General features: G+C 40.8%; 1 protein-coding gene across 15 annotated transcripts in view; it reads right to left on the bottom strand.

Moving 5' to 3' along the window:
- Window positions 1-15,181, bottom strand: part of MYO9A (myosin IXA) — a 457,919-nt gene that overhangs the window by 439,902 nt on the left and 2,836 nt on the right. Inside the window, exon 2 of one of the 15 annotated variants that reach the window (XM_043524472.1) lies at window positions 8,478-9,082. The exons of the other annotated variants lie outside the window; for them this stretch is intronic. The gene's annotated coding sequence lies outside the window, so the exon portion shown is untranslated. The remainder of the gene's footprint in view (window positions 1-8,477; window positions 9,083-15,181) is intronic. 15 annotated transcript variants of the gene reach the window in all.

The following is a 15,181-nucleotide window of genomic DNA, read 5'->3' as shown; positions in this document are numbered from 1 at the left end:
AGTAAGCAACACTCGACCTTCACTGTACAGAACTGCCACTCCACTATAATCTTTGCTAGTAAAGTTTGCAAATGACAAAAAATGGTAAAGTGGCAAATAATGATAAGGAATGGTCATTTTCCAGAGTGATCTGGATTGCTTAGTAAGACAGACTTATTTGAACAACATGCATTCTAATACAGCCAAATGCAAGGCTGTATATGTAGGAACAAAGAACATAGGTCAGACTTACAGGATGGGGAACTATATTCCTGAAAGCAGCGACTATGAAAGGGACTTAAGGGTCAGGGTGGATAGCCAACTGATCATGGAGGTCTCAGTGTGATGTGGTGGCTCAGCACTAATGTGATCCTTGTATGAATAAACAGGGGAATATTGAGTAGGAGCAGGAAGTATCATTACTTCTGCGTACAGCATTGATGAGACCATTACTGGTATTGTGTGTCCAGTACTTGTAGTCATACTTTTAAAAAAGATGTTATACTGGAAAGGGTTCAGAAAAGAACTACAAGAATGGTTTAAGGTTTGGAAAACCTGTCTTATGGTGACTAAAAAAGTTCAGTCTATTTAGACTATTCAATAGCAGGTTAAAAAAATTACTTGATCACTGTCTAGAAGTACCTTTTTCTTTGTGATGTGGCCCTCACAACAGCCTCTTACACTTGTTAATATCAGTTCACTACCCACAGGTCACTAAACATCCAAATGATAACGGGCAAAATTCAACTCATGTAAAATGGGTGAAAATTTACTAGCTTCAAAGAACAGCAGTAAAACGACACTGTACCCTATTACCAATTCCCAGCACTGTCCAGTAACACAGCATTTTAAATTTCGTTCATTCGTATGAATACCAACTTACTGACAAATTTGTGTAAATGAAATAAAATCTGCTTTTGGGGAAGGGTTCTATCAAGTGGTTTCAGCTCTGAATTTTGCACACACACCTCTAACCCAATATAACGCTGTCCCTGGGAGCCAAAAAGTCTTACCGCATTATAGGTGAAACCACGTTATATCGAACATTATAGGTGAAACCACGTTATATCGATCCACCAGAGCGCGCAGCCCCAGCTCCAGCCCCCCCGGAGCACTGCTTTACTGCATTATGTCCGAATTCGTGTTATATCAGGTTGCGTTATTTCGGGGTAGAGATGTAAGATTAAAAATTGCATATTATAATAGCAAGTTTCATAATTCCACACATGCTTGATTTGTGTGGAAACTACATTTTAGTTGTTAGACTGTTTTTTTTTTAATTCAATACTGCAGTTAACTGTCAAAAGAAACCATAGGAAGCCACTTAGTACTATAATATCCAACATTTAAAAGTATTAAATTTGGAGCTAAACAACTGGCTAATGTCCCTTTAATAGAGTAATGTATTTCTAATTACTTGCTGCATATCCTACTTGCACTTTAAGTTTTTCTGCAGTAATGGGACCACATTCATTAATGATTACATCATCCACTACTCCTTGCAGTTGAAGTCCTATGGTATGCACCCAATACATAACAAACCATTGAAATATTTCCTACCTCATAGCACTGTTGAGGATAAACCATTAATGTTTCTGAGATACTTCATATGAATCTAGACAAAGAAATCTACAAAGAATAGATACATCTACAACCACAACTCCTAATGAACTCGTAAAACGATAATTTAAATGAGTGTTCAATATAAAACAGTATATACACACACATGCAGTATGTGTGTATATACAGGATATAATTAACAATATTGGCAACATGCAAAAAAGCATTTAGAACAAACACTTGTTTATGCTGAGGATGGGTTTTTTCCAAATGTAGGGACTCAATTCCATTGAAGTTCAATGGAAACTGGGCACCCAACCCTCTTAGGCCCCTTTAAAAAACGAGCCTTAACATAACTGCAGATGGTTTGGGGGAAGATAAGTTGTTTGTTGCTTTTTTAAAATCAGGACTTTTTCTAAATAGCCAGGGCTTGATGGATGAAAGCAAACAGATCCTGAATACACACACAGACCTGCTAAACAGCAATAGCATTGCAAATCCACAGTTAATGATTCAAGTTAAGTGTGTTATCAGCAAATAAAATCCAAGTTTGGTGAAAATGAATGTATTTGTTTTGTCAAACATTACATCAGTTTTCATATTAATTAATGCACCACTGAGTCACAAGCGAACACGGATTGTCTACATCACCATAAGATCTTTAGGCTGGCACCCTATATAAAAGGCCCAAACAGGTGGAAAGGTAGAGATGTTGAATAGCAGTTGACTGTCCATCATGAAATTTTACCAGATCAAGCTTTCACTTAAAGGTATGGCGTCAACTCGAAATCAAGTCATTTTCACAGCTGAATTAGAAGTGATTTTAGATATTATACTTGCTCCTGAGTTCCCTGCAAATTTTTGTGGTTTTACAAACATATTTTTAAAAACATTTTTCTCTTCTGTTGAGGAATGAAAAATCCCCACATATAGATGACGCTAGAAAAAGAGAGAGTTCTCTGGTCTTTCACTTACAGTAACCTTAGATGTTACATGAAAGTTTAGAAAGTTAAAAATACTTCAAAAGCAGAAGATTTAAAGATTTAAATTTATGATGTCTCTTCATAGGCAAAAATGGAATTTGCAGACCATTTGTCAAAGAACTAATGTTTGTTTAAACATCATCTCTACCACATGTCTGCAGAAGTTCCTGAGAACTCTAGTGAAATGGAGAGAAAGAAGCAACAGAGATACTGAACAAGCTAGTCATCACATACACTTTGGGGAAAAAAAGATTATGCCCCTCTGAGAAGCTGAACACTCCAAAATAATTCATTTTTAAAAAGTTTGAAAGCTGAAGATTCAGTTAAGATGGTCTGAACACAAGGATTTCTAAAACTGTGATGTACATTTATATGTAGCCTCAGACCAGAATGAACTTCTTATCCCTGAATAAGTAGACTTAAAAGGAAGTGAAAATTATTGAAAATAGAGAGGGCCCAGCAGGAAACATAAGACCTCTGATGTCACAGGTAAATAGTGAAGTGTCTTGCATGTCCACAGATGCTAAAAAGGCAACTTTTGTCATAATTGCAAGCATGGATTTGAATAACCCTGTGCTGAATTTAATGTAAAAATGAATAGATACAGCCACTTCTGATCTAAGAACAATTAAATGCTTCCTGATCTCTTGGGGGATAGGGAACAGTTGGGAGTTCACTTCTGAGAATTCCTGTTCCTTTAGCACTTTGAGGATGGCTCGCATCTAAAAGAGCAGATGCACTACTTGCAGGAAAAATTCTCTCTAAAGACTGGTACTGAAAAAATTATGTTTGTGGGAGGGGAAAGGAACATTTTGTGAAATACAGCTTCCTTTCAGAATTCAGAGAAGTCAATGGTCATTTTTTTCAAAATCCAAACTTCTAGTAAACATTAAATTCTCCCTTTTACCAGATTAGTGAAATGAGAGAAAAAACTATAATTAGGACTCTTTTCCATAATTCTTATTCCAGAAGAAGGAATTAGAAGAGGCCCATTCAGTGTGTATATAAATCCATTGGAAGGGCTAGTGAAGAAACATGAGCAATGGCTTCAATATGTCAATACGTTGCTCTATGTCTCTTACGTCTGATCCCCTGGGTGCAGTAGAGCAAATGAAAGTGTGTCTGTATGGGACTAGAGCTTGGGTGAGACAATCTCAAATCAAGATAAGAGTACGGTAATGTTGATAGGCTGGAAGAAAGAAAAATTAGGTCAGTAACCCTGATTAAGGAAGTGCAGTCACTGTTTGAAATATGGGCTGTCGATGCTAGACTGTTCCTCATGTTGGTGGAGTGATCAAAACATAATCAAACTAAAGATTAGGTGATTAACATGTTTGCCGTGGGCCTGGAATTTGAGACCCCTTGGAAGCTGAAACTAAAAAGACCATATTCCCCTGGTGACTCCACTATCTGCCCTGACAACCTGTTAGTTTCCAGACAGAATTTAAGATGTTGGTTTTAATCTATAAAAACCATAGATGACCCTTAACCCTGACTATCCCACTACCACCACCAACCTGCACCATCTACCTGCCCACTTTTCCAACAAATACCTTCACAATTTTTCCTGCCATGCTTTGTGGAATGCACTACCTGAAGTAATTTATAAAGCTACTAAAATCAACCTTCAACCCTCTATTTGAGTCGCACTTATATTAAAAGGCAAACTATGTTGCCAGCAAAGAACAATGAGGCAGGTGGTCAGTAGGGATTACTGACATCAATATCTTCAATTTCTCTGTTTTAAAAAAAACTGGATTTGAAACCTGCTTATTACCACCTGGCTAGTATATGCTCTCCTCATCCACCCTCCCCTTTGCACTCTATTATACTCACTTATTACAGCATGTTTTTATTTAGATAAGTTCTTCGGGTCTTTTAATGTGTTTGTACAACATCCAGCATAATAGGGGTCCCAATCCTGATTAGGGTTTCTGAGTACTAATACAACATAACAATGAATAATAATAAGGGACCTGGTTATCTTCAAGATAACATCTTTCCTTCCGCATTTGTGATCCTCAGAGGAGCTTGACCTTCTCTATTTTAAACCACAGGGACCATTTCTGTGGCACACCTATGACTTTTGAGCTCAATCCCTACCTCTCTTTGGCCCGGAGCCTAGAATTGTGAGCCTTCAAGACACAATGTGAATACCATCTTTTTTCCATATTTTGATAGAGGTCGTGATGAAGCAGGTAGGATGGAAAATAAGTCACAATTAAGTTATGATTATTATTGTGGAGAGCTATACATATGATTATATACTTTGTAGTCTATTTTAACTGTTTGAAAGCACACTGAGTAATGGAAGGATACTTTTATACAAATCAAAATAAAATACTATAAATGTCCATCAGTATAGACCTTGGCAGGGAGCTACAGAGAGAGGAAGCCACTCTCGGACTTCGAAGGACTGCTGGAAGCCACTACCTGCTCACATGAGTTTGGGGGTTTTGAGGAAGTTGGGCAGAAAAAGCCTGAGACCTAGGCAACACTGTGCCTTTAAGAAGGGCATTTACAGTCATTACTCTCCTTTTATAAGGTTTGGGGTCCATCTCCAGAACAGAAGAAAATAAATGAAAGCAGATTAAAATATTATAGAAGTCTTAACGCTCAAAGTATCTGGCTTTAAAGAATGAATGCAACAAAGAATGCAGTTAGTGCAACATCATCCTTCAGTTTACAAAGGCAGAAAGTAAAACTGGGGAGAGATGGAAAGAGGGGCAAACAGGAGAGGTGGCCTGACCATCCCTAAAATCCTGTAGTTGCAGTTGCTATTTCCCAGTTTGAAAGATGGGGGTTGTTACTCAGCCTATATTAACTGGTAACATCCAGTGCATTGAAAACTGTGGTTTTTAGCCATTGCCAGACAGTGAAGGAGAAGAACACAACACAAAGGGAATGAGTAAGCAGAAAGCATCTCTCTTTGAAAACTGTATTCCCTATATATCAGAGTTAGAAATAAAACTGAATGCATTCTCTCTCACACACACCTCCCCTTCCTTTTCCTTCCCGCATTCCAAACCTCAAGTTTCAAGAACCTTACTTTACTGATAAGTTGTATAGAGAACATCTGAACCATTTGCTTAATTTTTATGACAATCAACATAAAGTAACTATATTGTAATCTATATACAATTTATTAATTTGCATTCTTATACAACAGCTACACACCTGAGAACATAAAGTGTCTCTTCCCCAATTCACAGGGAATGATGGACTACATGATCACTGATCACATCGTGCACCATCAGGATCTGAATCCTGATTCTTCAGGACCGCAGAAGAGACTTTTACGACTTGAACTAAAGGACTAATTACATTAGCTGGCAGAAGAAAGCTGTTATCCCAGAGGAGGGGGAAGATAAACTGCTGGTGCCGTGTGCTAGGTGCAGGAGGTGATCAAGAGTACCACCCCCCTCTTCACACACTACCATGAAGGAGGTGGGGGCTCTTACCCGAGGTGGTGTCCCCTGAGGTGGGATAGGACATTTCGCCCATGCATCAGATCAAGGGGAAGAACGTGGCCCAGTCCTGCCACGTAGGAGCAAGAGTAGCTTGCTCCAACACACCCTCCGAAGCATTCCCAGTGTAATATGCACTGCTGCTGTAGAGGCAGCAGCGGGGGCCCAGCTCTTTAGAATTTAAGTGTACAGTTTTCCTGACAAATGCATATCACAGCAGGACAACTGTGATTTTTAACAGTTCATAATTCACCTAAATCTCAATAAAATTTCAAGGGTCAAAGAAAAGGCATTTCGCTGTCCCTAAGGTTTTCTCCCTGCTGAATCTCAAAGACCTGCTGCAAACAATGGAGATGTTACAGATTCTCAAAAAGTATCTCACAAGAATCTTTCATAATGGAAGGTGTCAGACAACCTAAATATAGAGTTCACTAACAGCTTCCCCTATAGTTAAATATATTAACAGTATCTGAGTCACAAGGACTACCAAAATAGGTTCTGTGTGGTGCTAATGACAGACATTGTACATCCTCAGATTCCTTTGAAGTTAAATGCACTTAATTAAAAGGGCCTGACCTGATGATTAATTATAATGTTCTGCACTACCAGAAATGTGGGAAATCTGGATTCTGTTTCCGGTCTCTGTCTCTTGCTCCTCAAGCCTGCAGGAGATGAGGTTGGCACAAAGGCAACTCTCTTAGTCCCTGTAGGGGAAAGAGAGCCTCATAATGTTCATAGCAACACCTCTGGCTGGCAGAGGAGCAGCATTAACAAGAGTCTAAAGGAAGTCCCACCGAGGTATCTTCAGCCAGAATGATGGTACCTGTACGGTAAAATCATGATGGAAAGGATTAAAGGGGGAGAATGCAACCCTGCTGAGACTAAAGGAAGTCTGATAACCTGCTTGAAAGGCAAATAAGCATTATACTAGGTGTTTGAATCTAGTAATGTCGTCTTAATAAAGCTATCTTCCCTGAAAATAAAATTAAAAAACCTAAGGTAAAAAAAAAAAAGAGGTGGGATTTTGATGCTGGATAGTAATAAAGGATAAGCTATTTTTTTTTGTTTGTTTGTTTTTTGTTTTAAAAGGTATCTGTGGCAAGGACAGCCAGTTCTCATTTTCCTTATAAAACTGCTTTATGGCTACCTGTCAGATAATCCCTCCCCACTACAAAAAATTTTAACAGAATAATTTGCATTTCAAATACATAGAGAAACATAGCTCTTAAAAAGTGTTTACACTTATTAAACCAGCAGTATTACATCTGTTCCTAATAATCTCAGTCACAATTCAATATTCATATAAGATCTAATAATTTGATATTTTCAACAAAGCCGCCCATCTGAAGCATTTGAGTTTATTTTAATTTGACCTATATCAAAGATTCCTAAAATATAAACTTGAAATATTAATACAATGCTTAATTTATAAGTACACCAAGATATTCAGCTTTCTTATTACTATATTACTTGACAATATTAAGATATACAGAGATCCTTTACAAAAGACTATTCAATTTCCCTTTTTTCCTCCCCTCTTCATCATCTGGCATGAGCTGTGCATGTTTATTTTATTTATGGAATCTAAATCCTGAACACTTGTTCTTATAAAATACAATATATATGAAGTCTGTGGAAAAATCTAGCATAAATAAGAAAAAAGACTGACCATAAAAATTACCTCAATCTGGAAACAATTCCATCACATTGTTTCTGATATTCTATATACGTGTGCTTAGAAGTATTACTCTAATAGCACAATAAGAAACTCACTCACCCCTGACACTAGTGTAATGAGCTGTGATAACCCCAGAGTCACCTAACCTGAAAATTACAACTATGCATTTTTAAACCACATGTAACAGGAAGATCACACAATTAACAAGTTTTATCTCAGAGTACATTAACCATCTGCTTAAAATCAGAACCTATCATTTTGTTTTTCCCTAGAGGAATGCCAGGAGAAATCACAAAATTGAAATTTTAAGCCCTAATTCAAATACATATGCACATATTTATTTTAGCCGCAGGAGTAGTCCCATTCACTGCAGAGGAAGTGGTCACATGCACAATGCTATGCAAATACATGTTTGCAGGAATGAGGCTTTTTATTTTTAAGCAAAATAAAGGTCTGGCTTTCAGAGGTTGAAATCTGCACCATTTGGAAGATTAACTTTTGGAAAGAAACATGCAAGACACGCAAACCATATACCAAATAAGTGTTTCAATACTTAGATACACCATAATCACATGTAAGAGCAAACAAATTTCTCTCCGATAGTTTTATCGGACAGCTGTTTCTCCCAAAGCACTAAAAAAGACTTCATTTATTTATGCTTTAAAATATTTCATATTTAATTATAATTCCAGCTCATTTAGAAAGGTAATAATAGGTAGCTTGGGTAGAGGGGCCGACAGTTAAGATCGCCCAACACTTTCAACTATAAGACCCAATTTTCAGTTGCTTCTAACTTTGCCAAATTCTTACCATTTTAGCTGAAATTGTCCACGCCACAGTGTCTGCCTCTGACTGTTTTTGTTTTTTGGTTTTTTTTTTGGGGGGGGGGGGCAAGGGGGAGGGAAATTTCAGCAAAAATATTTCAGCTGTTTTTGAGAACAAGTTCAGGCAAAATATTTTCCTTTGCCCATGTTAAAAACAAGTTCTTAAGACTGTTTCATTAAAAAGTTCTTGTGCCTCCATATTTTGCAGCAGGGACTTGAAGTTTCGCAAGGGATGGCCTTTGCATCAAGACGTGCCTTTTGTTGTTCCCATTAAAAAAAATCCAAGTTGGCCAAGTCAAAAGTCTCAGTTCACATATGCCCAACAAAGAATTGTTAGAGTTTGGCAGCTAAAGTCTCTGAAGATTATTCTGTACTGGGTGTGTTCTAGCCCAGGGGCGTAGGGATTCAACAGGACTTTCTCTGCAATTACTCCTCATAGCTGCCAGGAGCTGCTGTGGTGCCAGACACGGAGACTGTCTCCCCTGTGCTCTCAATGCTATCCCTGCTGGCACCCCGTTAGCATGGAGGAGGACTCATCCCTGACTGGAATGCAGAGGGAACAAGATCCAGATTGGGGCAAGGAAAGTGGTCCTGTGTAAAAAAAAAAATTGTATGAGAGTCTTTAATTACATGACATCATAATGCATATACCCCCAAGGGAGCTGAATTAAGATAGCACAGGCTACCTTAATTCTCATATTTCCTAACTTTTGAGTGCTTGACTTTGCAACCTTAACATTCTTTTAATAGTTTGTGTGTAATTATGATTTATATTGACTAAAATTATCGTAATTATCCTAGACTAAAAAATAATTTAGACGCACAACAATTATCAATCCAATCTGGAAAGTTTAGCGAAAATTTTTCTAATATCCCTACTTACTGAAGTTTTAGCTGGTACATATAGATGTCAGCACGTTCAGATTTTACCAGAAACAGGTCTATTGTTTGTATTAATTTCCTGCTGACCTCTTCAAATTACAAAGAGCTGTTTTTTTGGTGTAAATGAAGGACTGAAAAATAAAACTTTATAAGCCATAATTGCAATACTGTTCCAAAGGGAAAAACAACTAAAATGTACTGTACTTTTTAACTACATACAATAATGCGTAACATAATTAACTATACATTACATAATATAAATTTTTGATCATCTATTTTAATAACAGAATCAAATGACCCATGCTGAAACTGAGTTTTGATTCAGTTTACTTGAAAGCTGTTTCAAAGTTGCTATTTTTGATTGATGGGATCCAGGCCTCACACATGAATCATCTTTATTAAATGGCATTAATTTAATCTTATCCGGCTCTGTACCAACCGGAAAGCTCTATAAACCAAAATTTCTAATTTTCATAGAAAATCCAGATTATAATCCGGTTGGTGCTGAGCCAGCAGGCTCCCTACATGACTCCAGGGGACTCCCTGGAAGCAGCAACATGTCCCTGCTGCTCCTAGGTGGAGGAATAGCCACAAGTGGTTTGGAATGCAGGAGGGGAAGCAGGACTGGGGGTTCGGGTGTGGGAGGGGATGTGGGCATGGGCTCTGGGAGGGAGTTTGGGTGCAGGAGGGGGTTCGGGGCAGGGAGGTGGGGTGCAGGAGGGGGCTCAGGGTGCCGGATCCAGGCAATCCTCACCTCGGGAGGCTCCCCGCAAACGGTGATCTGTCCCTGCTGCTCCTAGGCTGAGGCGTGACTAGGCAGCTCTGCGCACTGCCTCCACCCACAGGCACCGCCCCCACAGCTCCCACTGGCTGTGGTTCTTGACCAATGGAAGCTGTGGAGCCAGCGCTCAGGGGAGGGGCAGCATGCAGAGCCTCCTAACCGTGCATCCAGCTAGGAGCAGCAGGGACAGGTTGCCGCTTGCGGGGAGCCACCCAAGGTGAGCACCCCTGAGATACGGCACCCAGAAACACCTTCCGCGCCCCAACCCCCCGCACTCACCCAAACTCCCTCCCACGCCCTAACCCCCAGCCCTGCACCCAACCTCCCTCCCTCTTAGTTAACCAGAAGTTTTCACTTACCGGCACCCCCCATTCCCTCAACATGCTGGATAAAAAGATTTTACTGTACTTCCATTGTGACCACTATCAGTATAACACTGAAAAAAACTAGAGGGATATAGGTTTATTAGCTGGGTCTCAAAGTTCACAAATTAGTCACCTGCCCTTACTGAAAATAAGCAAAACACATTTATGAAAACACTAGTACATACAGAGTATATTTAAACCCAAGAATTAAGATACTAACTACTATTCTTCTCTGACAGGGTAACAAGTCTTGTGAATGGAGGGACACAGTAGATGTCATACATCTCAACTTTAGTAAAGCTTTTGATACGGTCTCACATGACTTTTTCATAAATGAACTAGAGAAACATAGCCTAGACCAGGGGTGGGCAAACTTTTTGGTCCGAGGGCCACATCGGGGTACAAAACTGTATGGAGGGTAGGGAAGACTGTGCCCCGCAAACAGCCTGGCCCCCACCCCTGTTCACCCCCTCCCACTTTCCACCTCCCTCTGAACCCCTGACCCATCCAACCCCCCCTGCTCCCTGACTGCTCTGACCCCTATCCACACCCCCGCCCCCTGACAAGCCCCCCGGGACTCCCATGCCTTATCCAACCCCCACCCCCATTCCCCAACCCCTGACCACCCCATCCAACCGCCCCCTGCTCCCTGACTGGCCCCCAGGACCCTTCACCGCCCCCCAGGACCCTCGACCCAATCCCCCCACAGCCACGCGCGCCACCACCGCCCCCTTACCGCGCCGCTCAGAGCGGCAGGAGCTCGCTGCCTGGGAGGGAGAACAGCGGGGCTAGCCTCCCCGGCCGGGAGCTCAGGGGCCCAGCAGGATGGTCCTGCGGGCCAGATGTGGCCCGCAGGCCGTAGTTTGCCCACCTCTGGCCTAGACAAACCTACTATAAGGTGGATACACAACTGGCTGGAAAACCGTACTCACAGAGCAGTTGTTAATGGTTCGCAATCAAGTTCAAGGGGCATATCTAGTGGGGTCCCGCAAGAATCTGTCCTGGATCCAGTTCTATTCAATATCTTCATAAATGATTTGAAAAATGGCATAGAGGGTACACTTATAAAGTTTGCAGATAATATCAAGCTGGGAGGGGTTGCAAGTGCTTTGGAGGACATTTTGAATTCTAATCCTGATCTTAACAAATGAGAAATGGTCTGAAATAAATAGTATGAAATTCAACAAGGACAAATGCAAAGTACTATACTTAGGAAGGAATAATCGATTGCACAAATACAAAATGGGAAATGACTGCGTGGAAGGAGTAGTGCAGAAAAGGATCTGAGGGGTATAGTGGATCACAAAGTAAATATGGGTCAGTAATGTAATACTGTTGCAAAAAAAAAAGTGAACATCAGTCTGGGATATATTAGTAGGAGTTTTATAGGCAAGACACGAAGTAATTCTTCCACTCTACTCAGCACTGGTAAAGTCTCAGCTGGAGCACCGTGTCCAATACCAGGCGCCACACTTCAAGAAAGACGTGGACAAATTGGAGAATCCAGAGGAGAGCATCAAAAATTATTAAAACATGACCTCTGAGGAAAGATTTTAAAAATTGGGTTTGTTTAGTCTGGAGAAGAGAATACTGGGAGAAACCTTGGAAGAGGCTGTTCTGCATGCCTGCTACAATAGGAACTGTGGAAGGGCAGCCCAGAGTAGGGTTCATGTACCCTGACACAGCAATAGTCCCTATGGACAAGTGCAAATTTAATTCTCAAATGAAAAAAAAAAAAAGACATGGTAAGCAAGATTAATAAATACATACATTTATGATCTCTAAAGGAAATTTTAGTTATCTAACTCTATATTCGAACACTAAAGGAGGGATGCTCTGCAGTTGAGTACAGAGTGATGGTGCAGCCTCACTGACATACACACCTGTTTAATTACAGGCACGTAGTCTGTTTAAGTGTTTGCAGGATTGGTGCCTTAGTCTACTCCAGTCGTCATCTTGAGGATGTGCAAAACCCTTTTACTATATAAAATTTGCTGGAGTTGAGGAAGAAAAGATTCACAATCCAATTCCTAGCACTTCACTGGGAAAACTGAAACAAAGGTTTAAACTATATTTTGAAATATAAAGTTTTACAATCTCCTAATTACATCACTGAACTTAACTGTAGACAGTGACTTTCAGTAATCAACTTCACAAGTCAACGCAGAGCACTAAATTTTCTTCTTATAACTGAGCTTTAATTCACTTTCTCCAATACTTATCTTTACATAATATTCTTCACTAGGCTTGCTCCTATCCTCTAGGTGTGGCCAAACCGTGACTTGTGAGCCACATGAGGTTCTTTCACAGTTAAAGTGTAGCTTGCGGATCCCCACCATGCTTCTTCCCTATTCTCCACCTACCAGACTTTGTGGGGGAACTCGAGCCTTCTGCCCTACGGCAGGGTGATGGAGATAAGGGCTTCTGCCCTGCAGGGAGGGGAGCCTCCAGGCTCCATGGGGCAGGTTGTGCATGTCTTGCTCTCAAACTTCTGAAGATTATTGTATGTGGCTTGGAGGGTCAGTAAGTTTGGCCACCCCTGCTCTATTGTGTAGTACCAGTATAGAGCAGACACTGCCTGCTAGTCTGACAGTCACAATAACATACGCTACAGCAAACCATCCGAAAGCCATGATTACTTGTGGTCTTATTCTAAATTACTAGTCTCAACATGACCTCAGGGTATGAAATGTAACTATATGAAAAGAGGGCTGCCAAAATATTCATAAGCAAGCCCGTTCCAACAATAAAAGGACAAGGACAGCTAGATACTGTAAAAACTCCTCTATATCACTTAAGTTAGACTGACACTACAGCAAATCCTGTTTGGGGATTCTTTTTTTCCTAAAGCAAAGCAGACATTTTTCTACACACAAGAAAAATTCTAGAACGGGGTCAGCAACCTTTCAGAAGTGAAGACTCAGCACACCATTTATTCACTCTAATTTAAGGTTTTGCGCGCCAGTAATAATTTTCAAGTTTTTAGAAGGTCTCTTTCTATAAGTCTTTAATATACAACTAAACTATTGTTGTATGTAAAGTAAATAAGGTTTTTAAAATGTTTAAGAAGCTTCATTTAAAATTAAATTAAAATGCAGAGCCCCCCGGTCTGGTGGCCAGGACCCAGGCAGTGTGAGTGCCACTGAAAATCAGCTGGCATGCCGCCTTTGGCATGTGTGCCACAGGTTGCCTACCCCGTGCCAGAATAATGAAAAGAATAGCTTTTTTTAACCTAGAAGAACAGTACTCAAAACTCTGGTGAAGTATTAAGGTATCTTTCATGCTAGAAGTTAAGTACTGTACATTAAGAATATTGCATTTATTGAAAATCAGGATATTTCATCTAAATTAGAGGCTAAAAGAGGTTTACATGCAGCTCTTATTTATTAGCATTACAGTCTATTTTTATTGCAATTGCTAAATAATTAAAATGAATAGCAGCAAAGGCCATCACAATACGTATTATCGAAGTTTGGCACCAGAGCTATGTCTATGCTAGAAGTTTTACAAAAATTTCCCCCATTGCTGTTATTATACAGATCTACTGGTGGCAGCAACACTGGAAACCATAGGACAGTGGTTCTCAAACTTTTGTACTGGTGACCCCTTTCACACAGCAAGCCTCTGAGTGAGAAATTAAAAACACTTTTTTTATATATTTAACACCATTATAAATGCTGGAGGCAAAGCGGGGTTTGGGGTGGAGGATGACAGCTCGCGACCCCCATGTAATAACCTCATGACCCCCTGAGGGGTCCTGACCCCCAGTTTGAGAACCCCTACCCTAGGACAAGACTCCCCACAGGCAACAGTGTTTAATATCTTATCGAACCCTATCCAAAACAGATCTGACACAGTATTTACAATACCAACATTCACCTCATTCCTTGTCTATGCTAGCTTTCCTATTAGTTTCAGAGTAGCAGCTGTGTTAGTCTGTATTCTCAAAAACAAAAGGAGGACTTGTGGCACCTTAGAGACTAACACATTTATTTGAGCATAAGCTTTCGTGAGCTATAGCCCACTTCATCGGATGCCTTCCTTGTTTTAGAGGAAGGAGCATGGGCAGAGACTTGAGTGTTTCCATATCGGTGGATGGAGATACGGTTGGGCTGGGGGCTGGCTGGAGGAGCCCAACCACTGATAACCTTGCAAGCTGCTTAGCCTTTTTGGGTGGTGGGAGGTGCATTGATTCCAGGGATGGAGAACTCTGCTGGGGACTCCCACCCCTTCATAAACACTCTAGGAATAGGAGCTCCCATTCAAGCGCTGCGTGGGGGGTTTCTTTAGACAGCACCGCTGCTCGCTATTGCTCTACCGTGCGTGACGGTGAGCAAAGGGTTTGGGGCGGCTGAGAGTTGGTCTGCATCTCGCTAAGGAGCCTTGGTGCCTGTTCCAGCACATGAGGCTGATTGTGCGATGCCTGAAGGGCCAGGGGGAAACATAACCACCATTTCCACTACAGCCTTCAGCTGGTGATTCTTGAAGGCTGGTAGGGTAGGTGGTGTGGAAGGAGCCATGTTCCCTCAAGCAAAGGATGCTGTAGGGTACAGGTGGCCAAAGAGCAGCCTGCATGTGTCGCACCACTGTGCCCATCTGAGTGGCAGTGAAGTGAAGTGAGCTGTAGCTCACGAAAGCTTATGCTCAAATAAATTTGTTAGT

The sequence above is a fragment of the Chelonia mydas genome, chromosome 10 (genome assembly GCF_015237465.2).
Source record: "Chelonia mydas isolate rCheMyd1 chromosome 10, rCheMyd1.pri.v2, whole genome shotgun sequence".
NCBI lineage: Eukaryota > Metazoa > Chordata > Testudines > Cheloniidae > Chelonia > Chelonia mydas.
The sequence above is the reverse complement of the archived record's forward strand: the minus strand, read 5'-3'. Positions and strand labels throughout refer to the sequence as shown.